This window comes from Helianthus annuus, chromosome 6, assembly GCF_002127325.2.
Source record: "Helianthus annuus cultivar XRQ/B chromosome 6, HanXRQr2.0-SUNRISE, whole genome shotgun sequence".
NCBI lineage: Eukaryota > Viridiplantae > Streptophyta > Magnoliopsida > Asterales > Asteraceae > Helianthus > Helianthus annuus.
The window spans coordinates 128,492,463-128,517,282 of NC_035438.2; the positions used below are offsets into that span (position 1 = coordinate 128,492,463).

General features: G+C 37.8%; 1 long non-coding RNA gene and 1 pseudogene across 1 annotated transcript; one reads left to right on the forward strand and one right to left on the reverse strand.

Annotated features, from left to right (window-relative positions):
* The window catches only part of LOC110902288, a 128,852-nt pseudogene that overhangs the window by 85,599 nt on the left and 18,433 nt on the right, over positions 1 to 24,820 (reverse strand).
* Positions 12,204 to 12,519, forward strand: LOC118479463. The gene is made up of 3 exons (XR_004859624.1): positions 12,204 to 12,256; positions 12,342 to 12,384; positions 12,481 to 12,519. It is a non-coding gene; the product is annotated as an uncharacterized LOC118479463 (long non-coding RNA).

Genomic DNA, 24,820 nt, shown 5'->3' on the forward strand with positions numbered 1-24,820 from the left:
CCTTCTGGAGATCCATGGATGTTCGATTATGATGGTCTTTTCGACTCATTCAATCTGCCGACATTTGATGATGACAATGCAATTGCTCAAATGTTGTCTGAAAGCGAGAATGCGACTGGCTCTCAGTTAGTTCACCCAATCATTGTTGACTCACAAGCATCTTCTTCTGTCAACAATCTCGTTTCAAATGAGGTGTTTAATGATGCTGTCGACTACAATTTGTCATCGGAAGATGAGGAGTATGTTGATGCAAATGATGGTGAAGCACGGGGTCCGGTTCAAGGTACTTCAGAAGCAACGGATCCAGTGTCTGCGCCAATTGTCCAAGAAGAAAATGCATCATCTTATACAACTCAACAGCTTCAGAATGATATCGGGAATTTAAATATCAATAACTTGAGGACCAATGTTGAAATTCCTCTAGTTCCTGAAACCCGAATTCATAACATTCATCCTCAGCAGAATATTATAGGTGATGTTCTCAGTGGTGTAAGGACAAGGAATCAAATCAGAAATAACGAAAATGCTGGCTTATATGCTGAGATACGAGAATCGGGACAACAAAATGATTGGTCTTTTGCCTGCTATGTTAGCCAAGAAGAGCCTAGATCTTGGAAGGAGGCATTGAAAGATGATTCCTGGGTGGAAGCCATGCAAGAAGAACTTCAGCAGTTCGAGAAGTTGGGCGTATGGAAATTGGTTGATAGGCCCAACCACTACAAGAAGATCGGAACTCGTTAGGTGTTTAAGTGCAAGAAGGACGACCGTGGGATTGTTGTCCGAAACAAAGCAAGGTTAGTTGTTCAAGGCTTCAGTCAGATAGAAGGTATTGACTACAATGAAGTGTATGCACCTGTTGCACGTCTGGAGGCTATTAGAATCTTTCTAGCCTATGCATCCTTTAAGAAATTCAAGGTGTACCAGATGGATGTTAAAAGTGCTTTTCTTCACGGAGTAGTCGAAGAGGAAGTATATGTCGAGCAACCACCGGGGTTTGAAGATCCATTACATCCTGACAGAGTTTTACTATTTAACAAAGCGTTATATGGTCTTCATCAAGCACCCCGAGCCTGGTATGAGATACTGTCTACCTACCTGCTGAACAACGGGTTTAGACGGGGTTTGATCGATTGTACCCTCTTCATCAAAGAAAAAGGTGAAGATCTTCTGTTGGTACAGGTATACGTCGATGACATTATCTTTGGTTCTACCGATGATAAGTTATGCAAGGAATTTGAGAAGGTGATGCAAGATCGATTCGAGATGAGTGCGATGGGTGAAATGACGTTCTTCTTGGGTTTGCAAGTTAATCAGTCCGAATCTGGAATTTTTATCCATCAAACCAAGTACGTCGGAGACATCTTGAGCCGGTTCCAGATGTCCGATTCGAAGCCAATTTCTACTCCTCTTCCGCAGAATCACGGGATTACTCCGGATGAAAAAGGGGAAGCTGTGGACTCTTCACTTCATCGTGCTATGATTGGATCTTTAATGTATCTCACCGCATCAAGACCCGACATTATGTATCCAACGTGCCTTCTCGCCAGATACCAAGCGAATCCGAAGGTCTCTCACTTTGCTGCTGTCAAAAGGATTTTTCGTTATCTGAAGGGTTGCCCTGACACTGGTTTATGGTACCCTAAGGATGATAACTTCGATCTCAAGGCTTACAGTGATTCTGATTTCGGCGGCTGCAAGAAAGATGGCAAATCAACTACAGCAGGATGTCAGTTCTTAGGCAATCGCCTAGTCACTTGGCAGTGCAAGAAGCAGACATGTGTGGCTACGTCTACATGTGAAGCGGAATACATTGCTGCGTCTAGTTGCTGCTCCCAGGTTCTTTGGATCCAACAACAGATGCGGGACTACGGTTTTGAATTCCTAACTACTCCTATTTATGTTGATAATGAAGCTGCTTTACAGATCACTAGAAATCCTGTACAGCACTCAAAAACGAAGCACATCGATATTAAATATCACTTCATACGTGATTGCTTTGAAAAGAGACTTATCGATGTGGTTCACATTCATACCGATCACCAACGTGCCGACCTTTTTACCAAAGCATTTGATAAATCAAGATTCGATTATTTACTTTTGGTAAACGGCATAAAGGTGAAGCAAGAGTAACCGACATCGGGAAATCGTTTTTGTAAATATTTTTCTAAAACCAAAAATCCAAAAATATGTTTTTACTTTATTTTATTTTTGAATTTTAGGGGGAGAAAATTCAGAAAAACACAAAAACAATAGAAAAACAAAAATGAGTTTCTTGGTAATATAAGAGAAAATGATATTACATCAGAGGTCGGTCGAAACATGTTTCTAGAAATCAAAAGAAAAGAAAATGATAAGTAGCTCTACTAATGATGTACCGGTAGACTCACGATCATTTTAAAGTATGCAGGAGATATAAACATAACGAACTGAAAACCGCGTGGGAACCGCTCATTGGCATATGGTCTTGGTACCGAAATTTCGTTTGATAGATTGCCGAGGTTCTGAGATATTCGGGGTTTATGCTGTTTATCATCTGGGTATCATGGTTGTTTCTATAAAAGACAAAGTCTAGTTCTTCCATGATACCATACATACGTGTACATATCTCATATTGCATCCGACCTCAATAAGTGATAAATAATCACATGTCCAATCAAATAAGTGATAAAATATCACATCTTTCCGGGAGTCAAGTTCGTCTCTCTGCTGTACGAAAGTACTGACCTGTTCACGGACTTGCTCCTGTGCCCTCATGCATATGAAAATCAAGTTCCTCATCAATAAGTGATTTCATCACATAGGGCTTGGTTTTCAAATTCAAATAAGTGACTTGCTCACATTTTATATACGTTGAAAACGGATGACAAATGGTATACTCGCCAGTAAGATGAACTCTCGTGCATACCTTGATACGGGAATGTGTCGTGAGTGGATGAACACCGGTCGGTAAGTATAAATCATACCTTAAATGTATCTCAATGTATTATGATTACACTTGATCGCTGAGTTTAAGTGGATAACAATATCGGTAATTGTGGTAGAATACTTATCCACATCTGTAAAAGAATATTAAAAGGAAATGTGTTTTGACAAGAGACCGCAAACTGATATGATTCTCTTCGCCAGAAACTCGCAAAAATATTGTTGTGTTTGTACATATTTATTTACTGCTTAACTTTTATTGTCTTATTTTAAACAGTTTTGTCGTTTGGTGCATATCAGCACGACATTAGCGGTGATGTCGTTTGATAACACTCAAAGGATATTAAAATTGTTTTCTTTTAATTTATCAAAATCCAAAAAGATTTTCAATTTAATCTTATTTTTTGATTAACCGATGTTGGTGCTCGATCCGATACCTGGCAAGCCGAGATACTTCATAAAACTGACCTTTGCAGAACTTCATAACGGGCAATTTTTCAAAACGGTCGTTTCTGAAAATTTTTATGAATTTGAAGGGTTTGAATTGCAAATTCCCAAAATCCAAAGTGTTGGTGAAAATCTGATCCTTCGAGGAAGCAATGGCCCTCGAAAGATCAGATGGTCAATGAAAGTCAACCTTGATGCTCGAAAGATGAATTGGTCAACGAAGGATTTGACCAATTGGATCCTTCGAGCTGATCAGACTTTTCGAAAGATGAATCAGGTCGAAAGATATCCTTCGAGGATCGTCTTTCAAGGTTGTTGAGGGTCCCCACAAATATCTGGTATCTTTCGATCCAGATCTGGATCCTTCGACCCAAAGTCTTATCCTTCGAAGCATCTTTTCATCTTTCGAAAGGTTATTGATCCTTCCAGGCGGTTCGCATTTCGAGGTCAGAGTATAAAAGTGGGTCATCTTCTTCATTTCAACATAACAGTCAAATTTCATCACTCAAAAACCCTTTGATCCTACCAAAACTCTGCCAAAATCGAAACAAAAATTTAAGCTATCAGGATTACAACAACAATCACGGTAGGATAACCCTAATACACTTTACAAACAACAATCTGTGTTAGGATAATCCTCATCTGATCATGTGATTCTAATTTTTCTTGTTCTCATACTTATGAAAATGATGGATGATATGTGATATATATGTAATGTGATAATGTTGTAAATATGTTAGTGGTAGGTTTTTGATGATCATAAGGTTTTTATCATGGGATGGTAGTTCCTGATGTCAAGGGTTTGGGTTTGGGTTAACCAGAGCTTTGTTTGGGAATTTGGTCTAAATCGGTACATGTGTATGTGTTAGTATCCGGGTTAGGATTAGTGTCCGGGGTTGGTTTTGAGGTTGATGTTTTTAAATGATTTGATGTTGATGATTTTAAATGGTTTAAAACACACTTAAAACTGTCACCGGAAAACACGCCGATGAACAGTGTCACCGGAAAACACGCCGATCTCGAAAGATGATGTTTCTTAATCTCGATAGATGGACTGCAAAATATCCTTCGAACTGAGACTCGAAGGATACTAAGCTTTTCGAAGGATCCATCCTTCGATTGATCAGACCTTTCGATTGACCAAAATATCTTTCAAAATTAATGATCTTTCGTAAGTTGATCCTTCGATAAGACCTTTCATCTTTCGAGGAAAATAACATCTTTCGATCAAAGTGTCAATCCTTCGATGTCTAAATGGGATCCTTCGAGGAAACAACACTTAGAAATTTTTCAAGAAACTGAAATTTTTCTACGTGTGAAATCTTTGTTGACTGTTTGACTGTTTTCTCATTACGTGTCGTTGTTTTCATGAACAGAAATGGCACCGAAAGAGAAGAAGGAACGGGCAAAACCAACTAAAAAGGAAAAGTCTGAGGTTGAATCAATGTCCGAGCCAAGACACAACATGGCCGCGTATCTGCAACCGGTAGACAAAGTTAGTCCGGAATACAAAGGGATAATGGAGTATCTTCATCGGGCACGAATCAACTATGCCATTACTACACAACACACCGCTTATCAGTCCCAGATCAAGGAATTCTGGAATTCTGCTGTGGTGGAAATAGTGAATAACCAAGAAGTGATTAGAGGATTCGTTACTGAGAAACCTGTGGTGATCACCGAGAACACCCTCAGAGCGCGTCTGCAATTGGGAGATCAACCAGAAGATTCAACTTCTATTGATTTACAGTGTCAGCGTGGTTTATTGATGAGGCTACGTTACTCCGAGAATGTGCTAGCTAATCAGATAAACAAAGGGTTCATGCCGTTACGATACAAGTTCTTATTGCATATTCTTTTTCACTGTCTGAGCAACAAACGGTCTGGATACGATTTGTCGCCTATTGAATTGACGGGATTGTTTACGGCTTTAATTCTGAACAAGCCGTTCAACATATCACGTTACATCTTTGACAATCTGAAAGAGAATGCCCGCAGGCCACTTCCATCAGCAAATCAACGGACGTCAACCAAGTTTTGGTTATATCCAAGATTCTTGCAAATGATGATGGATGATCAGATTCCGGATCTTCCCAAGGTTGAAGCAGATGTTCTACCAGTTAATCCGATGAACGAGCGTACATTGCTGATCTTCAAGTCTATGTCTAAGTATAAGGAATCCGATCCAGTCAGAAAGCTTATTGGCCACCTCGATAACCCATCCTACGAGACACCACAGAACCACAAATGGCGTCGAGATGCAAGTGATTCTAATGACGAAGAGCCCAGGTTAATCGCGTTGGCTAACACACAACTCGGGGCTAAGCACGGAGTTAAAGCATCGAGCAAGAAGTCTGCTGGAAGTTCCAGTGCTGCAACACATGTTGAAGTTGATGTGAATGTTGCTGCAGAAGAAGTTCAAGGAGTGTTCATCGAATCTGATGTCCGTAGTAATGTTGGTGGTTCTGTAGTTGGAGATACAGGTGGTAGTGCAGGTGGAGATGGTGGTACTGCAAGTCGGTCAGGTGATGATGCGACCGATAAAGGTAAAGGTAAGGTGGACGAGCCGAGGAAGTTGGTGGATGAAAGCAGTTCGTCTTCTGATGATGAAGGAGGTTCTGGTAATGATGATTTGTCTTCTGAAGATGATAATCCTCCTCCACCAGGGATGCAAAAGGTTTATGATCAGCGCGGGAATTTTCGTGGCTTTGAACGTATAGAGAAACAGGTTAGAACCGCAGAATCTGAAAAAGATGATGATTATATCCCTGCTGCTCCTGGTTTGATTAGAAAGAAGAGGAAAGCAAGAAGACAGGGTACTCGTACTTCAAAGAAATCAAAGGACGGATCAGGGTCAATGGGTGAAACTGCTGGTGATGTCACTATACCTGATTCGATCCAGCATTCAACGCCTCCAGAGCATCAGCTACCACCTGTCAGTGATCAATTAACTACATCAGAGATGCTGGTGCTGGTCTCTTCTCCTCAGACGTCTTCTGGGATACGCACGGCGACTGTTGATCAACAGCCGCCTGCAACTCCTGTCTCAGGTACACACACACGTCCTCCTCTTGTTATTACTGGTCCAACAGGTACTTCCGGTCCATCTGTTCAGTCTGGCTCCTCAGGACCTGAGCCTTCACGGCCGACTCTAGCAGAAACATTGTCTGGTTTGTCTGAAGCTGAGAGAATTCACTTCCTGATCGAACAAGTTAGTGAATTGGGTAACTTAGTCAGTCGGAATACTAGAAAGATTGAAGAGTATCGTGAACAGCGAACACGGGATGTGGAGGCACACAACAAGCTAGTCTCAATTGTTAGTGCATAGAATCTTAAGATAAAAGAACAAGCTCTAGAGATTGAAAGACTGAAAGAAGCAAACAGGGCTCGTGATAGGGAAGTTGAGATAATGAAAGGGCATAGCACTGTGTTAGAGCATGAGGCAAAAGTGTTAAAGCAGAAGCATGAAGAGCTGTCGGATCGCTATAAAAATCGTGATGATCGATTAATAGAAGCCTTCAAGCCTGTCCAAGCAAACTTCAAGAAAATTGATCATAAAGTAGTTACTCTTTGGAATGAAAGGTGCAAAGCAATAGGCATCGTTCCCTCAAAGCGTGGCGATGACGAAGACGATGATGCAGCAAATCCTGATCAACCAGCTGCCTCAGGTTCCGGTGCACCTGCATCCGGTGCTGCAGGTGGGTCTGGTATGTCTCAAGATGCTCCTACTGCTCCTCCAACAGCTACTACTGGTCCGTCTGAGCAGACTGAAACGTTGGAAGCTTCGGCAGGGTTTGAAAATGTTAGTCTTGAACCGGAAGCGTTTACCGATCTCCCTGAATCCTCAATTGTTCAACAGTATCATCCAGTCACGGGTGAACTATTAGAAGAGGGAGAACACGTTACAGAGATGTCTGATGAACGTGTATTAGCTCTTAAGGAATTGGATGAAGTTGATTTGAATACGATCGATGCTACTCCGTTAGTTCCGGACGAAACCGACTTCTCTACGATTGAAGAAATCTTCATCGGTTCGGATCCGGAACGTTCTGTTTATGTTGGTCAAGATAATGCGGAGTTTAATGCTCTTAATGATGAGTTTGTGGCGGCAAAGACAGCAGAATTTGCTAATCTTTCTTCAGATTCTCCTACAGCTCAAGAAAACCGTGAGAAGACCGTGAACGAATGGCGAGCGGATTTCCTAGCTAGGAATCCTCCTCCGCTCCCTCCGTTGGATTAGGCCAACTACATGATTCTGGAAAGGAATCAGGCTCGGGGTCGTATTATCAGCTGGATGTTCATCAAGGAGCTTCACTGCATGGTTGTGAAGCGAGAATGCGGCCTTCAGTACTTCAGGACTCTTCTCAGCATTCTTTCACTTCCTTATTATGATGTTGCGGTTTTGGCTCAGCTGAGGGTTATTAATCGAGTCGAAGACAAGATGGTGAATCTGTTCGCCAAGAAGATCAGGTTGGAACGAAGAATTGGTTGGAAGGATCCGCTATACAGGCCGCAGTTCCCTCGATACGAGCAGATCAGGTTCACGCTTGATCCAGATACAAATACTGCTCGTTATCGATTGGTTTATGATCCTCCGAAGTTGATGAAGAAGATACCGTTGTTGAAGATGAGGACAAATTTTCTGGGTAACTTTCGTTGCTGGGTTTATGATGCAGATACCGGAGAAGCGGTGATCTTATTCCAAGACAGTCCAGAGAACTTTCGAATGATAGATCCAATGTGGATTACTAACATGTCCAGGTCGGATATTATTATTCTTAAGGATCACGAGATCAACTACTTGGTTAGGGATCGTGCACAAGCAATGAAGTTTCAGAAGATGGCCTTGTATTGCTTCAACCTACTTGTGAATGCGGGAAGTGGATGGTCAACGCATCACTTAACGGTTGAAAGGACGTCAGAGACTTGAAGACACGAAGATCGAGACAAAGCTACAGCCAAGGGGGAGTTTGTTGGTGCACTTGTGTCTGTACTTTGTCTGTATTTTGTCATGATATAAAACGATGTCTTTTGTTAGTCTTGTTTACGTCTTATGTTTGTTAATAGGTATGTTTGATGTAAGTTTGACCAAGTCAACCATCCTCCTGGTTTGACTTGGCCAAACAGTTAGAACATTTTGTAACATGTTTTGTGTCGAAGGATGAGTCATCGAAGGATTGTTTAGATCCTTCGATGAACTCTAAAGATAAACTTTCGATGGATATATATGGACCTCGAAGGATACATCCTTCGAGGTATATGTGGATCCTTCGGTAGGTGTCTGATCGATAGATGATGTTTCGATCAGTCTATCTAATCCTTCGACCAGACTAACTATTATGGGTATATATAGTCATGTAATGTGTTCACTTCATTGTGTGAGTGAACTTAGTCTTGTAGAGAGCGTATTTTCAGTTTGGTCAAGGGCTGTAACTGTGTCCACTGAAATACAAGAGAAAACTTTGATATCTCGTGTGTCTTCCTTTCTCTTTGTAGCTTGTGTTCTCATATAAACTACCGGTTTGCATTCTAGCTTGGATTCCGCACTTGCTAGTGTGTTAAACATAACAAGGATAAGGTTTAACCTCGACCTCCGGGGGACCTACAAATTTCAAATTTAATTAATAGTAATTACTTTTTGAATCCCTATGTTTTAGTGGTTTTAATCACTTGACTCCAAAATCAAAAAGTTTAACGTCCTGAGTCTCTAACCGTGCATTCACACCCTCTGTAAAAAATTCAAAAAACCTTTTGTAAGGTTAAGTTCTCTAAGTTCTCACACCTCAACCATTGGGTGTCAGCCCAATGGCCACCGGCACCTAAGTTAAACCGGTTCGAGGCCTAAAGTGCTCGGGTTCGAATCCTGCTTGCAGGTTCTTCGCTCCCCTCGAAACGGCTGGGTAGTCACCGCCAGGCAGCGTTGCCGGGTCGCTAGCTTGGGGAGGGGGATCCCTCACGTGGTCAAGGGTACCGTGCAATTACCCCCTTTTTTTTTAAGTTCTCACACCTCGTAGAAGTTTTCATTTTACCCTAACCATATATATTTGTTAAGATAAAATATATTATTTGGATATAAACAATAATTACTAATAAAGTATAAATCACATATACAAGTAACGAAAATATAACTGTTCTTTTATTTTACTAATTTATCTAAATAAGTCATTTCATTAATCTATATATATATATATATATATATATATATAGGGAGAAGATCATGCGAGAACCACCTCTTATTGCGAGAACCGCGAGAACCAATGTGAACACAACAAAAAGTGCCTAAAAATAGCTAAAAATCACACAAAATTTTGTTCTTTTAATATTTTTTATATAAAAATCGCTACTTTTCAAAGCCAAAAAATTTTTTTTTAAAAATTAAAAAAAAATTTTAAGAAAAAATTTTTTTTTTGGCCACTAAAAGTAGCGATTTGAGCATAAAAAATATTAAAAAAAAATTTTAGCTTTTTTTTTTATTTTTTAGATTTTTTAAGGTTTTTTGGGGGTTTAGTTTTTAGCATTTTAGCTTGGGGGGGGGGTTAGGTTTTTTTTGTTTTTTTTTTTTTTGGGGGGGGGGGTTAGGTTTTTTTTGGGAGGGGGGTGGGGGTTAGGTTTTTTAGGTTTTTTTAGGTTGTGTTCACATTGGTTCTCGCGGTTCTCATAATAAATGGAGTTCTCGCATGAGCCCCTCCCTATATATATATATATATATATATAAATGAGATGGATTTGGGTCATGTGGCATGTGATTTGGGACATTTTTGATGATGTGGCAAGCTTTGGTGAAGATGGATTTTGAGTTTAGGAGGGAATCCATCTCAATTCTCTATACATAAACCAAAATTCTCAAAACACAAACCAAAAAAGTGTGGGACGCGGGATCCGGCTGAGGATTCGGGTCACCCAATATTAAAAAAACGGGTCCCTTATATTTTTTTAAAGGCTTTCTTTCTTGACACAATTCCATGTTTTCACAAACCCTGGATCTGAAGCTCCTGTTTCTCTCTTCTTTGACAAGCGATTCCAAAACAATCTAAACAAGGGTGTCTTGCACATCATCAAGAAGAAATTCTTAGGGATTTTGATTTTTCCACTACAAGGTGAGTATATCTTACAATTGTGTTGTTTTGTTTTTAGTTTTTTCACGAATTCAATTATGAGATTAGGGTTTATTTTTGTTTAGATTACGTTTTTTTTACAAATCAGTTCAGATTATGGCTGTTTATTGGACATCAATTTGTTTTTTTTTATCAATTGCAACAAGGTGTAACCAGTGGCGGCTTACAAATAAGGTATCTTAGTGCCATCTCTGCTCAGTCTCTGCAACCATCAATGGTTTGTCTTTACCCAGATTTGGAAGAATTGAATGTTTGTGTTGGCGTGTGTTCACCATACTTAACCATCAATGGTTTTAATTTACACATTCTTTGAAGCCTGGTAAAACAGTTTTTTTTTTAATTTGACTTTTGAATCAGTGTTTGCAGGTGTTTGAATCACAATGTCAAAAGAGTGTGTAAATTTGATTATTAGGTGTGTACTTGATCAAACCTAAATACTGTTTATTTATGTTGTTAGATCTTATAGGAATTTTTTTTTTGTTCAAAACCCTTTCGGCAGATCCTAATGTTTTTTGTTGTTATTTTTTTGTAGATCATTCCACATAATTTGCAGGTATGTAATCTATATTAGATATTTATGTATTGTAAATGTTTAATGTCAATTTTTTATGATTTTTCTGTTTGTTTGTTTTTTTTTTTTTTTGTAGATCGAACATATTATAGGTAAGTTTAATCAAGAATCTATAAAAAGATCTAAGGTAAAACTACATGACTGAGGTTAAATACTGTTTCTTTATGTTGTTCGATCATGATTCATATGAAATGATGTTTTGTTTGTTTTTCATCATGATTCATATGAAATGATGTTTTGTTACAAATACAATAATTTTTTATGATTTTTCTGTATTTTTTTTGTTGTTTGTTGTTGACGATGATTTTGCATTATCCGATTCGAATCATATGAAATGGTATTTTGTTGATGTTTTGATTGTGATCTCATGTTACTCATATTTTTATTTACAGTCTTTTAGTTTGTTGTTGATGATGATTTACAGTGTTCTGATTTGTTATTTGATTTGCGTTCTTCAATTTTTCATATTCTATTTTGATATTCTTCGTATTTCATCCGACAAGATGGTAAGGGTTTATTAAGGCTTTCTAGCAATGTACTGATTGTGAAGATTAGTTTTTTTCCAGACAACATTCTTCATTCGACAACTAAGGTATGAATTGAATCAGTGGTCTCGAGCTTCTTCTCAGGTCCATGAATGTGATTGATTTTTTTTTTCACAATCATCTAGATATTTATTATATTATGAATATATTAAGTTCATTGGTTTTGAATTTAAGTTCGAATAATATTTAACTATTTAAGTAAATTGTTTTGACTGATTATTTCAAAATTTGAATTTTTGAAATTTATATCAATTATGGATACTTATCAAAGTTGTTTAAATTGTAACGTATTTCCAAATTTATCAAGATAACTTATATTAAAGTTTAATTGCTTCCAAATTTTGTGTTAGTTTCCATAATTTACAACAATCACATTATTTTTCAAGTTTCTCATAATTTGGAAAGATATATAGCATTTGTTTTAAACCTAAATGACCTCTCTGTATGTCAAACTAGGTTCTGTTGTTGACGCACAAGCCTATTAAACACACAATAATTGAAAACACACAATCACATTATTTCCAGCCATTTAAAGAATTTCATAGATGTTTAACAAATGTATTTTTTTTTATTTTAAGCCTATTTTTTGTTTGGTTTGTTATTGGTATTTTATATGTACGAGTATGCCATATGGTTCAAGTTCTGTTGAGTCCTCAGTAAGCTTTTTAAATTTTTATTTTTACTTCAAGATATTAAGATATTCTTATTAACTATGCTGGATTTTCTTTTCTCTTTCTTGAGGAGTTGTGAATTAGTTCGCTTTTCAAGTACTTTGCTTCTGAAGGTAAAATTTACAGAGAAAATTATGAGAATTAGATAAACTTCAAGAGAACTTGAACATTAAGCGAAATATCAAGAGAACGTTATTATTTCTGTACAGTTTCCTTGCTCAGCTTACTGCGTCAACGTCTTCCGGTTACTCTAGATTGAATTCCTCTTTTATGAAGTCAATGTCTGATGAGTATCTATCTTATATTTCCTTTAGTACGATTGGAGCATTAAGCGAAATATCCCAAGTATTCTTACCATCCTTATTATTTTTTTATTATACATATTTTTTGTAACTTTCATAATGTAGTAAATTATATACTATCTATACAGGAAAAGTTTGTTATTATCCTGGGAACAATTAAGAGCTTTGCTTCAGAAGACTCATGGTTTTACAATGCATGTAAAACTTGCAACAAAAAGGTTCTTACGAACACTATTTGCAAGGACAAGGAAGATGGAAGTCAAGGATACAATGAAGTAACTGTCTTGGAATGCCAAACTGATCAGTGCAATAAAAGGACTGTTGTGTCTGTTCCCAGATTAATTTACTTGATTCATTTATTGTCCATATTATGAAACATGATCGATCGTTAATAAAATCTTATTTGAAATTTTTATAGGATAAAAGTTCTAATAAGTGTTCAGGATTGTACCGGGATTGTTACTTTGACGTTGTTTAAACATGAAGCTGTTAAACTGATAAAGGTTAACGCAAACCAGCTGTTGGATAAAAACATGGAGGTAACTTATATTTTCCAAATACCATTTCCTTAATTGCTTTATACGTTTTAATGTTTTTATGTTACATTGTTAACTTTATAATAATATGTATCAAACAGTTAGCCAGTGAAGGTAACTTTCCCAAGTAGCTGAAGGCATTGCTAAATAGGAGGTTGCGTTTAAGATAGCCATAGGTTCGTTTAACATAAAAAACAAATCAGATGGCTACTCAGTGTCGAAGTTGACTGAAAATCCTGCAATCATCAAAGATCTTGATAGGCATTTTGATGTTTTCCAGGTTCGAAAATTATTCTATACGTTAGCTTTACTTTTTGTTATAAAAAAACTTATAGCACTTCACAACATTTATTGAAACATATGAAATAAATACAGTCTGCTGATGATGAACCTTAAAATGCTGTTCCTTCTGATTCAAATCCAACTGTTAACATCCAAATCCGGGTCTGTGAAACAAATTCTTTAGTTCTCTAATGCTTCAATATTTTGTCATTCACCTTATTTTTTCAACTATTTTTTTACTTTTTTAATTTTATTTTACAAGATTCTGTTTCCCTTACCGGTGATGACGACACGCCGATGTCCAAATTGAACAATAGCATGTTTACTACACCCTCCGGAGCGAATAATTGTTGTTCTTCGAAGATGCTGGAGAATGAACTTAAGCGTAATTTGGATGCCGTTTATGATGTGGATTTATGTTCATCTCAGTCTTCAACTAAACCGCGTACGGATGATTGTGAGAACAATGAAGGTTTGAATGTGAATGTGAGTCTTTTGAATCCAAAGCTGGAAAAGTAGTCTCCGAATCTAATAAACATCTCAGTTTCTTCAAACAAGTTTTCAATGTTTTTTTTCGTTCAATCGTATTCAGAACATTTGTGTCAGTACTTTATGTTGCTTTTTACTCAATGTTTGTTGCGGTTTATCTTGATTTTCGTTTATTATCGTTATATCAATAAGAGATGATATTATTAATTAGCATTTGTATTTTTTTGTACGTCGAGTTATATTTATTATACGTCGTTTTTTATTACATTAGCATTAAAAAATTTTATTTTTATTACATTGAAATTCAATACTTTAATGCGTTGACGTGATGTTAGTTTGTTACCCAACATCGATGTTGTTTTATTTTTATTGTGGTTTTGCATTGTTATATCAATAGCATGAAATTATTGTTAATCACTTTATTGTGGTTTGTGATCTATATATCCATAGAAGATGATAGTATTGATCAGGCTTTGCATTTTTTGTATGTAATTATGTTTATAGTTATTGTAGTTCTTGATATTGAATATAAATGAAGAGTTATTATTAATTATTCTTTGCATATTTTAAATTTTATGTACAAATGTTTTTAATTGTGTTATTTATTTATTCATAGAATATATACATATTATTATAGATAACTATTAACAATGTAGAATTCAAATATAACATTATAAACCTAACATTATAATAACATTCTTAGTATATAAATTATTTTAGTTGGGGGTTTTTTTAAATAAATAATTAAATCACCAGTGAATGTATACTTACAGATAGTATTATATGTATTAATTTATAATAATTCTTTACATTTATACAAGAATTTGCTTATCATATGTGAATCCCAAACGGTTTACTAAAATTAATTTAAATTTCCCTTCATAAAAGAACATTCCATTTATAATATCATTTTATATAAATTACAACATACATCTCCATTACATATCAACTTTCAACCTATTCTTTGGTTTCTTCAACTAGGTACTATGCAAAATTCTTAAGTAATACACAATCTCTTTTTCATGTATCAATACAAACTAATATCATTTATGTTTATATATACGTTTCCATTTTACTAGGTGTTTCGTATAATGGATCAAATTCCGTTTGATGTTGTGATCATGGAACTTTTTGTTAGGCTCCCTCACAAATTGATGTGTGTAAAATGCAACATATAAATTACATCAAATGAGGCATAAAACTAACCCTTTTTAAGTGCTAATGTTGGAAAAAGAGTATTTTTGTCTTCCTTTTGTATTTTCAGGATTAAATGAGCTCAAATTCACAAAAGAAGCAAAAAGACAGCTAAATCTAACATAAATACAAGAAAAGGAACATAAGTGGATTGCCCGACCCCTCAACAGCATCCTCCCAAGCAAAATAGAGAAGGCAGAAGACTGAACACGGCCCGTGCTCAGCCAGCACGGGGCCGTGCCCAAGAAGCAGCAGAAAAGACAAACCTATAGAAGCTTCTATTGCCCACCACGGGGCCGTGCCCAGTGAACACGGGGGCGTGGCGAAAGTACAGCAGGCGCATTAATTGTAACTGCGAATTGGAGAGAGAGTGTCAGACAGGCACGGGGCCGTGTCCAGCGGACACAACAGCCTATAAATAGGAGTGCTTGGTTTCATTGCAACTCATCCCTTGGCACACCACCTCTCTCACACTTCATCCACAACCCACAACCATCACAGCACCATCATCCACCACCATCATCCATTGTCCATCATAGAGTGTGTGAGTCGTCTCGGGATCCAAGATTGATCGTAAGAGTTCTTGACAATCAAGGCCATGTTTTCCTAAGTCTCTTACATCACTTGGTGAAGACAAGTGTTTAGTATAATACTTTTTATTTTTAATCTTTTGCACTTTTTATTTGGTTTTGTATTAATGACTTTAATAACTAGTTGCTTATGTTGAAGGTGATCTTTCCTTATCGTTTGTCCGTGGTGTCTTGGCATTATTTTACTGTCTATATAAAATAAAAGATTTTCACCATTCATATCTCCACGGTCTATATGGAGGTATGTTGGCTACCTGGTCAGGGGTTAAGGGAACGGTTTGGTAAGGGTCTTTCCCTTGTTCAGCGTTTAGAGGTCCTGCAAGGGACCTGGGTCAAATTTAGTAGGATCTCCTTCAATGCCCATGGGTATTGGATGGCGGGGATCCAAACTCTTTGACCCCCTCATAAGTTAACTACTATTAATACTATAACCCGGCTATTTAGGACTGTATCCCTGCTGACTCAGACTACTTAGTCGAGGGTAACGTCACCTCCAAAAGAGGGGCCTACCATAATTTGCATTAATAACTTAATTCATTATCTTTCAATAATCCGACCCTTTAGGATTGTATCCTTGCTGACTCAAACTATTGGGTTGAGAGTAACGTCGCCTTCAAAAGAGGGGCCTACTACAATAACTAAGATAATCTCTTAAACAAGTGCAAAAGTGCGAAAATAATCAAAGGTTATACTAATACACGAGTCGGATCCAAGTGATTCATCTTGTCTATCTGTTTTTATTTTTATTTTATTTTTCAGCATTTAGTTAGTTTTATTTTTCTTAGTTTAAAAATCTTTTCTAACATTTTGATTTGGTTAGACGTTGAGGATAAACCGGTATTAAAAGCTCTTGTGTCCTTGGACGACCTCGGTATCTTACCAACACTATACTACGTCCACGATGGGTGCACTTGCCCATATGTGTGTTTAGTGTTAGTAAATATCGTGTTTTATAAATTTAAAACTTGGCTAAAAGTGTAAAAAGGTCTTAAATATACATCTAAAATATATTACACTACACACGCATCAAGTTTTTGGCGCCGTTGCCGGGGACACAAGGATTTTAAGAAAGTTAGGAATCAACGGCCTAATCATATTTTTATTTTCGTTTTTAATTTTTTTAGATTTTCTTAGTTTTTCAGCTTCTGCAGAGCTCAGCACGGGCCGTGCCCGCTGAACACGCCCCCGTGCTCAATAATTGGAACTGGCAATCTTGTTTTAAGTCAGACAATAAGCTGAACACGGGGCCGTGCTCACTCAACACGCCCCCGTGCCCAAGATTCACTTACTGAAAACAGAACCGTTAGATCCCGGCGGTTGGTAATTTCTGACATAAACATGAGTGACAATAATTCTTTTTACTTTCGACACTTTTATGGTACGTGGTGTCAATTATGTGGAGGCGAACATAAAGAAGTAAAATGTTACTTTCTAAATTATAGGCCCCACAACATAGACCCACCGATTCCTTATAACTTTAAGAGGGGCGAAAGTAAAAATAATCACTATCTCTCCCTCGAATGCGCCCAGCCAGATATTCTAGGAGAAATGCTCCTTGACGAGTTATTTCAACTAGAAGAGCTAATCTTAAATTGGTCAAAAGAGCTTAGGAAGGATTTTATTGATCCACCCCAAGACACTAACCATGAAGAAATGTTGGGATCGCATTCCGACAACCTCGTTGCTCCCAAAAATACCTTCATACCTAGCGAAGACTTGGACGATAGTCGTCCCTGTGCCGATTGTGCCGTGAAGGACTCTCCATCGACTTCGTTCAGTGCATACATAGACCTGAGCGATTCGGCATACACCTTCTTTAACGAGAGCCCGGGAAAGGGTTGGACTTGTCCACCTAGAATGAAAATAGGAATTACCCTCACCGACAACCTCTTGCGTTCTCGCCTTGGTCTAGGACAATTAAGGTATCTTAGGCACTTTGGGGTTGTTCCGACCAGTAAGGAACCACCCGATATCAATAAAATCCTTAGAAGTAAGGAAACTCCATAAGACAGCTTCCAGACACGGGGCCGTGTCCAGGTCAACACGCCCCCGTGCTCACCTAAAAGATTCTCCGCTGATTTTGTCAGAATACGGACAAAATGTGTCAGGATTTCATCTGCACACGGGGCCGTGTCCAGCCAACACGGGGCCGTGTCCAGTGCGCTGTCGTTTTCTTTAAATGCAGCCTGATTCCTGCTCATTTTTGACCACTTCAAAAGACAGAGATTCCTGGGATCTTAACTCATACCATCCTAGGTAAGATCTAAAAGAAGGTTCCCAAGAACCATCTTGTCCCTTCCACTTTTATTCATTACCTCTTCTTTCAAATTTTTTTCAAACATTTCCTCCATGGAAGCTTGGAAGCTCCATGATTCCAACCTTTTATGTAAAGTTTGTAAGGTTATTTGCTAGGGATTCTTGTTTAAAGTTAGTTGTATAACTTTATTTTAAATTATCTGTGCTTAAAACCCAGCTGAAAATCATAAAAATAATTTAAAACTCCAAGACTCCTTAGCCTAAAATCCTGCAGACAAATGGACACGGGGCCGTGCTCAGCGAGCACGGGGCCGTGTTCGAGGTACTGTTTCGTAAAAATTTAGCTTTCTTCGGTTTCTTTCTCAGAAAATGGCAAGTAGGACAAGCGGAACATCTTCAAGAAGTAACCGACAAGGGAGGAGATCATCAACGGCAGAAGACTCTCTTGTAAACTATGTTATGTTTACGCCCTAAGGGAGGCTATTGATGAAATGACGGGAGTGGAGGAAGCATTGGTCGACCGTATCAATCATCTAACAGTGGGACTGGAGGGTTGTCTCCGAGAGGTGAACCTCTTGCACCAGAGGCTAAACCTTCTCGCCTCCCCGCCCTTGGTGCCTATAATAACCCAAAGGGCGTGGAACGTGGTGCCCGAAGTCATCATTTCGGCCGAATGGTACGCCATGCACCCTGAGCCTCCGCAAAGAGTGGTGCAAGGAGTCCCGGTGAATGTTCCCCCTCAGCCACAAGTTGCTGAGGAAAATGAAGCCGCCTTCTTCCTTCCAAGGGAAATAGAAGAATGGCTTTAAACAACATCTAAGGAAGAAAACCATCGGCCGAAAGTCCTACTATATCGGGAAGCTATTCTCGAAATTTTCTTAAAAAGTAGGACCCTTTATGATAACCTCGTGTACCTCCTGACCTAGTTAGTTTTTATTTTATTTTATTTAGGAATCTTATGTATTTCTCTATGGTTTTAATGGAATGATGGTTTTAAGGATTGGATGATTCATAATAGATAAAACACACTCATGGTGGTAAAGGATGATAAGGGAAATGAAAAACATGGCCCCATGCACAAGAACAAGGCCACACGTCAACAATTTCTCCGTTACAGTAGGTTCAACATGGGTCGTGCCCAGCTAACACGGCCCTGTGCTGAACCCCCTGCAGAAAAATGCCCAGTTCAGGTAACTGGACACGGGCCGTGTTCACCAGACACGCCCCCGTGTCCAGGCTTCTGTTTCTTTTTCTTAATTATCGTTACTGGCACCTAACCACGGGGCCGTGTCCAGGCTGCCAGTAACATTAATTTTTGTTTTAAACACCATGTTACACATTCAATCAACCTAAAAATTTATTTTTGTAACACATTGAGGACAATGTGTAATTTAAGTGTGGGGGGATGCTAAAACCTTGAAATTTTGCAAGTCCTAATAACAAGCCTTACACAAAACTCTATTGGAACCGCTAATCACCCAAAAAAAATTTTTTTTTTTACTTGTCTAAAGTTTAAGTTGGGAATTCTAAGATTAATAAGGTTATATTTTTGCAAGTTTACAACCGATAGCGTCGTGATAAAAAGAACTAACATAAGAAAATTATGAAATGGCATGACAAGCTTAGTTAAAATTCGATTATATATACTTGATCACATAGAAAAACCCATTCCCACAAAAAGTGAGTTTTGAGCCTCTATTGAGCATACAAATACACATCTTTAGATTAAATGCTCATTTTTCGTTTCTTGTGTGAATAGCCGCTTGGTTCTTACGACTCTAGAACTTGCCACGACGATTAATTCCCGGTCCTTACCAACTTAAACCCAAGTAAGTAAATGATGGAGGCATTAGGACTAACCCTTTTTTCTTTCAAAACCATTATTTTCATTTTTTTCACCTACCCAAACACTCCCCCTAGTTAACCCCTTTGAGCCTAAATCTTTCATTTCTTTACCTTAAAACCCTTTTACCCACCAAAACCCTTTTTATTTTTACCCTTTATTTTAGTAACAAGCTCGGTTTTCGTGTGACTAAAAAAAAAAGTGATGAAGTTAGAAATAAACAAACAAAGCTCTTAAAACAAAAAGCTTGTTTGAAGAAATACTTCATTAAGAATAAAAAGTCACTAAAACAAAATGTTTTATGAAAACCGACGCTTTTTACGCTTTTCGCCCTTTTCTACTAACCACTAACCCAACTACCCACCTTTAGCCCAAGCCTTTACCCAAAAAAGTCCTCTTGATATTTACAAAGGTACCAAATTAAAAAGGAGGAGGATTGATTGCTTGGCAAGCCTATGGTAGGGATAAGTTCCACGCCGCTCTTGAGTGATTCACTAAAAATACACCTTCGGCCGAGTGTGAGTGATTTCTCCCGTGAGGTATGTGAACTTGTATATAAATAGACTTTTAAAAAAGGCATGCTATGCCCAAATAAGTAATTTATCCTATGAAACGTTCTAAAAAAATCATAACGAATAGGATTGGGAAATAAATAAAAATAAAACCAAAAAGATCTTGGATTCCCGACACTCTATGACAAGCCAAAACCTTCGCTTCTACCCATTCCATTTGGGAGTGTAAGCCACGTATTAAAGAGTTTTGCTTGAGGACAAGCAAAAATTCAAGTGTGGGGGTATTTGATGTGTGTAAAATGCAACATATAAATTACATCAAATGAGGCATAAAACTAACCCTTTTTAAGTGCTAATGTTGGAAAAAGAGTATTTTTGTCTTCCTTTTGTATTTTCAGGATTAAATGAGCTCAAATTCACAAAAGAAGCAAAAAGACAGCTAAATCTAACATAAATACAAGAAAAGGAACATAAGTGGATTGCCCGACCCCTCAACAGCATCCTCCCAAGCAAAATAGAGAAGGCAGAAGACTGAACACGCCCCGTGCTCAGCCAGCACGAGGCCGTGCCCAAGAAGCAGCAGAAAAGACAAACCTATAGAAGCTTCTATTGCCCACCACGGGGCCGTGCCCAGTGAACACGGGGGCGTGGCGAAAGTACAGCAGGCGCATTAATTGTAATTGCGAATTACAATTAATGAAGAAAGAGAGTGTCAGACAGGCACGGGACCGTGTCCAGCGGACACGGGGCCGTGCCCAGCCTTCTGTTCAGCCTATAAATAGGAGTGCTTGGTTTCATTGCAACTCATCCCTTGGCACACCACCTCTCTCACACTTCATCCACCACCCACCACCATCACAACACCATCATCCACCACCATCATCCATTGTCCATCATAGAGTGTGTGAGTCGTCTCGGGATCCAAGATTGATCGTAAGAGTTCTTGACAATCAAGGCCATGTTTGCCTAAGTCTCTTACATCACTTGGTGAAGACAAGTGTTTAGTATAAAACTTTTTATTTTTAATCTTTTGCACTTTTATTTGGTTTTGTATTAATGACTTTAATAACTAGTTGCTTATGTTGAAGGTGATCTTTCCTTATCGTTTGTTCGTGGTGTCTTGGCATTATTTTACTGTCTATATAAAATAAAAGATTTTCACCATTCATATCTCCACGGTCTATATGGAGGTATGTTGGCTACCTGGTCGGGGGTTAAGGGAACGGTTTGGTAAGGGTCTTGCCCTTGTTCGGCGTTTAGAGGTCCTGCAAGGGACCTGGGTCAAATTTAGTAGGATCTCCTTCAATGCCCATAGGTATTGGATGGCGGGGATCCAAACTCTTTGACCCCCTCATAAGTTAACTAGTATTAATACTATAACCCGGCTATTTAGAACTGTATCCCTGCTGACTCAGACTACTTAGTCGAGGGTAACGTCACCTCCAAAAGAGGGGCCTACCATAATTTGCATTAATAACTTAATTCATTATCTTTCAATAATCCGACCCTTTAGGATTGTATCCTTGCTGACTCAAACTACTGGGTTGAGGGTAACGTCGCCTTCAAAAGAGGGGCCTACTACAATAACTAAGATAATCTCTTAAACAAGTGCAAAAGTGCGAAAATAATCAAAGGTTATACTAATACACGAGTCGGATCCAAGTGATTCATCTTGTCTATCTGTTTTTATTTTTATTTTATTTTTCAGCATTTAGTTAGTTTTATTTTTCTTAGTTTAAAAATCTTTTCTAACATTTTGATTTGGTTAGACGTTGAGGATAAACCGGTATTAAAAGCTCTTGTGTCCTTGGACGACCTCGGTATCTTACCAACACTATACTACGTCCACGATGGGTGCACTTGCCCATATGTGTGTTTAGTGTTAGTAAATATCGTGTTTTATAAATTTAAAACTTGGCTAAAAGTGTAAAAAGGGCTTAAATATACATCTAAAATATATTACACTACACACGAATCACAAATCACTATGTCGGTTTAGAAGTGTATGTAAAAAATGGTGTGAAGATCTTTCAAGTTTTGAATTTTTACAGAGGCATACGAATCGTGTTAGTAATACAGTTGCAAGATGTTAATGTCGTTAGATAACTTTAATGATTACAAAATTAATATTTCTTTATACAACATTCATATTAATTGTCAAATTCTTTCTCATATCTGTTACAGGATGAACTATTGGAACAAGGCATGTTTCCAGTTCCGTTTGACATTTGAGAACCTGCATGGGAGTTCATTTTCTTCATCTATTTTGTATTTTGCTATGACGGACTGTTTTTTAAGTTTACGAATAATAAATCAATTATCAATCTTCTTATTTGTTTCCTTTAATCAAGCACACTGTTGATCGTTTTTATTCATTCTTCTTTATTATTTATTATTTATATTTATTATTATCAAATATTACATCTCCAACGTCGTATGGATGATGTTGTACCTCGTGGTGTATTCTCGGAACACACATCAATGGAAAACTTTAACTTTTCTCAAAGGACCAGATTACTCTTCAAGGTTATATTTGTGGTCTCCCGGCACTTTATGCAACAATGTTTTACATTTTGCATCTCCACACTATTGGGAGCCTGCTAAAAGTTATATGATTGCTTTTGATGTGGTTTCTGAAACTTTCTCAAAGGTTTCAATACCATAATGTACTCATGTTGTTGCTCGCCAAAGCAGGTTTTTCAAAATCCGCAACACACTTCATATGTATATTGTCGTAAAGACCCATGTTATAAATGTGAAGCTATTTAAATTTCAAGATCAAGGATGGTCAGAAGTGTCTTGTTACACCCCGATTTCCACGTGTCACCGGTGGGCCCGGTGGGGGAGTATCGTGACGTGGTTGGCAACGTAATAGTCAAACAACACAACATAATAATGCATAGCGGAAGCAAATTAAAATATGATACAACCGAATTTATTTATTGTAATCAAAGTCACAATATCCGGATGTTTATCCACAGTAGGATCGAAACAAAATTATATCTATGGTTCAACAGACTTCAGGCATCTTAAGTTTGCGAGACTTCTACTGATGCTTAGGAGAAATCCCAGCCCATTTCGCTTAGTACCTGCATTTAATCTTTTGGGGAAAATACGTCAGTTTACACTGGTAAATACAATCAACTGACTCATTTTGTAAAATGATTGAAAATTTGGTTGAATGCACGTGGCATAAACATTTTTGTTTAACTTGGGAGAATTATTTAATATTATAATCTTGTGAACGAATTACATGTTACTTATGCGTTCAGTAGCCCGAATCTTGTCCGGGTTAAAGATCAATAGACACACCACATCATAGAGTTATACACGGACGGTGTACGCCTACACCCCGTGCTCAGGTCGTGGCCATCTCGTAAGATGATGCCAAGGATATCCGGGACATGGTCATTAACCCCCCAAAGGCTGTAAAGTAAACAAGACTGTTTAAATGAGCCGATCAAATTATTCAACTACCCACTTTAACGGTGGAGATTTGATGCCCGATCAAGCGGTATGCTATATACCGTAACCCAAGCCCGTATAGGGAAAATAAGTTAAAAGTATTTACCTGATGCAAGTATTAATCACAATAAGCAAAATGCACGTAGCTTTTACTGGTTCTCCTAATCTGGAACGAAGGTTTATAATAACCTATTAGAATCCTAACGGGTCTTTAATTAAGCTTAAGCTTAGACCGGCTAGTTTCGAAGATACGGTTCGTACGCACGATTAAGCCAAGACCGGATAGAAGGTGATTTAGACCCGACAAGTTCAGAGACTTGTTTAATATGGGTTTATTGTTCACATTCTGGATTTTTAGATAAAACTGTTAAGGTTTGACCCGTTTCGGCTAATTTATGTAAACTTGTTACATAAACTGAACCGAACGCGTAATAAGCGTAACGGGTATCAGTAAGAGCCATATACAGGTTTCCTAAGTTAATATGCTTCAAATATGTTGTGACATCAGTAGGATGTCTTTCATTATGCCCGAAATGAATTTAAACACAAACTATGCCCCGTAAGGGTAGTTTGGTCATTTTAAAGGTTGTAAAAGAGTTTAGGTGTTTAACTGAGTTACAGGTCTGATGTAAACAGCAAACATACTCAATTTGATGAGTTATAACAGTAGGTTAAGGTATATATGTGAAATATATCACTTTTAACCAAACTATGCCCCGTAGGGGTATTTTGGTAATTTCACACAACCCGAAAAGCTCAAAAACGAAGTCTGAGTTAATCAACCCTTGCTTACTATTAAAATATCATAATTTTCCTAATATATCAGTAGGTATCAACCCGGGTATGTCTAATATAATTTTAATACATACTATGCGTTAAAAACGCTAAATAAGACGCTTAAAGGCCATTTCCGGGTTCGATACTTAAATCTGATATTTTTATATTTCCAGAAGGCTTAAAATAATTTATTCAACATAACTAATCAGTAGAAAATGGTTTGGAGTCGTTTAGATATATAAAACTCGTTTTATGGCCCGTAAGGGCAAAACCGACAATTACCGGATTAAGCCTACGACTACC